The 3,209-nt window shown below is 42.6% G+C and overlaps 1 pseudogene; it reads left to right on the forward strand.

The window, feature by feature from the left end:
• Positions 1–701: 701 nt before the first annotated feature.
• Positions 702–2,981, forward strand: LOC130234722 (serine/threonine-protein kinase pim-3-like; annotated as a pseudogene).
• Positions 2,982–3,209: the final 228 nt, after the last annotated feature.

The raw sequence follows: 3,209 nt of genomic DNA on the forward strand, positions 1-3,209 counted from the left end.
TCATCCAGAAACATGGATTTTCCTACCACTGCTATGCTGATGATACCCAGCTATCCCTCTCTTTTCACCCTGATGATCCCTCGGTTCCAGCTCGCATCTCAGCCTGCCTGTCAAACATTTCACACTGGATGAAAGATCATCATCTTCAGCTTAACCTCACGAAAACGGAAATGCTTGAAGTTTCTGCCAACCCGACTTTACACCATAACTTTTCAATCCAGATGGATGGGGCAACCATAACTGCATCCAAAATGGTAAAACGCAACGATTGATGACCAACTAAACTTCTCTGACCACATTTCTAGAACTGCTCGATCTTGCAGATTCGCACTCTATAACAGAAAGGTCCGACACTTCCTATCTGAACATGCAGCTCAACTCATTGTTCAAGCTCTTGTTCTCTCCAAACTGGATTATTGCAACTCTCTACTAGCCGGGCTTCCAGCTAATTCTATCAAACCTCTTCAGCTGCTTCAGAACGCAGCAGCACGAGTGGTCTTTGATGAACCCAAAAGAGCACATGTCACTCCGCTACTCACCCGTTTGCACTGGCTGCCAGTTGCTGCTCGCATCAAATTCAAAGCTCTGATGTTTGCTTACAAAGCGACCTCTGGCTTTGCTCCTTATCTGCTTTCACTTCTGCAGATTTATGTGCCCTCCAGAAACTTGCATTCTGTGAATGAACGTCCTCTCGTGGTTCCATGCCTAAGAGGGAAGAAATCACTTTCCCGAACTCTTGCATTCCATCTGCCCAGTTGGTGGAATGAACTCCCTAACTGCATCAGAACGGCAGAGTCACTTGCTGTCTTCAAGAAACGACTAAAAACTCAACTATTTAGTCTCCACTTTCCTTGCTAATCTGTAACTGCCTCTCTGGCTATACCACTAACTGTACTCTCTCTCAAAAAAAAAACATTACTATTGCTTTTCTTCTTAGACTTTACACACCTGAAACTTGTCTATAGCACTTATTCACTGCTGCTCTTAGAGTTGTGTAAATTGCTTACTTGTCCTCATTTGTAAGTCGCTTTGGATATAAGCGTCTGCTAAATGACTAAATGTAAATGTGCTGAGGCGTGACGTCAGATTTCTACATTAGTGATTTTTCAAATTTGAGTTGCTATAGTAACGCGTGTTACTATATGACTCGATATATAAACACATATACGATATATGAAACCGCTGAAAATCTTGGTTGAGAGACGAGGCGAATTCAGAGACTTACAGAGACTTTTGTGCTGAAACTGATTCTTCAAAAAAGCCCTGAGGATTTCTGAGAGGACACTTTCTTTCCAGGAAGAGATCGGAGGATATTTTCTTTGAAAAGAATATATTATTATTTTATTATTTTAATGGTTCAGACACTTGTTTTATTGCTCTTTTGTCATTTTCGTTGTATTTTGTTCCTTTTTTCTATTTGTTTGTTTTACATATAAGTTGTTTTTATTAATATTCTGTTGATTTGTCATTATATTTTCTCCTGTTTTTTTTCTTTTTTGGTGGAGTTTTGCAGGACGGACTTCATAGCGCAAAAGGCTGAAAGAGGAAGTGAGTGTTCTTCATTTTACATTTGTTTATTATTGCTAGGTTTATAATATGTTTTACAGTGTTTTAATAAATTAATATGAAGAAGATTGTGTAAATCAAGTCATTTAAGCTTAAAATATTCCCTGCTAACTAATAAATGTTTTTTATTTAATGAAGAAACAGACTTATTAAGAAAGTATTTTCTTCCTTGAATCTGTTGTAATGATTATAATAATGCAGTGTGACCACTGACAGTGAGTGATGTTTTATTAATAATCAATAATCAGTGTTTGCTGTCTGTGATCTTTTATCCTCAGGCCGCTCCAGATCCAGGAGTGCAGCTTTCACCCAGACAGCAGTTCAGGACAGAGACACAGGACGCTTCTGGTGGGCTTCCTGGTTATTTGGCACCTCTGCCTTCCCTGTTGGCCGATTCTGTGTCCACAGATCAGAGGAAGAGGAAGCAGCGAAAGCCGTCCACCTCGTCTAGGAGACCTGCCGAACGCTCTCGCAGAGGTCAGCACAGGCTTATAGTGGAGACTCAGTTGTGAAATGATTGCTCATTAAAGAGACTCCACTCATGTTTTCTCTTCAACACATTTCTGCTGCTCTTCTATGTTGCAGACCAATATGCCAAGGGCCCATTGCTGGGACGAAGCGGATTCGGCTGTGTTTGCTGGGATCCGCAGGTCTGATGGACTGCCAGTAATACTTTTCCTTCACTCCTTCATTCAGACAGGCTTTAGAAATGTTGATGTCAGGAAATGTCACATGTCCCAATCAGGCAGGGCTGATTTACTGTGGTTTATCTGTCTACAGGTGGCCATCAAGTACGTGTCTAAAGAGCGGATGCACACCAGACTGAATGTTTTAAGTTGAGCGTGAATCTGTTGTGTTTGATTCAGTCCTGGATGTAATGGAGAATTTGTCCTGCAGGGCGGTCAGGGTCGTCTGCCGCTGGAGGTGGCGTTGATGACCCTCGTCTCTTCAGCTCCTGTCTGCCCCAGTGTCCTGCAGCTGCTGGACTGGTTTGACCATCCCAGACGCTACGTCCTGATCCTGGAGCGTCCAGCTCCTTGCCAAGATCTCCAGAGTTTCTGTGAGGAGAACGGCTGTCTGGACGAGCGTCTGGCCAAGAAAGTGCTGGTGCAGCTGATCGTGTCCGCGTCCTGCTCCGGGATGTCAAGCCAAAGAACTTGCTGATCTCCACAGACTCACATGACATCAAGCTGCTGGACTTTGGCTGTGGAGATCTGATGAAGGACTCGGCCTACAGATACTTTGCAGGTTGGTTTGTGTGACTGAAGGAAACGCTCTGAGGATGTTTGTGATCCTCCAAAGGGAGTCTGTGTGTACTGGAGCCTTTAGAGTGTGTATTTGTGCTCTTCTCGTGTCTCTCAGGCACTCCTGCTTTTGCTCCTCCTGAGTGGTTTCAGCATCACCTCTATCACTAAAATCACTAGAAAGAAAAAAATATAGCATTAAGTTACAGTAAGTACTGTGATCAGTGTATAAGCAGTGTTTAGAGGTATTTACCTTATATTAAACTGTTAGGTGACAGTCCTGAGGCACATCGCTGCTTCTTTTAAAAATTTCTTTAGACATACTGTAGTGTCTTAGGCCTTAATCGAGTGTAAATTTGATATCAGTCACTTGTGTCTGTAGGTAAACAGATCTTATAT

This window comes from Danio aesculapii, chromosome 2 (assembly GCF_903798145.1).
Source record: "Danio aesculapii chromosome 2, fDanAes4.1, whole genome shotgun sequence".
In the NCBI taxonomy this organism is placed as follows: domain Eukaryota; kingdom Metazoa; phylum Chordata; class Actinopteri; order Cypriniformes; family Danionidae; genus Danio; species Danio aesculapii.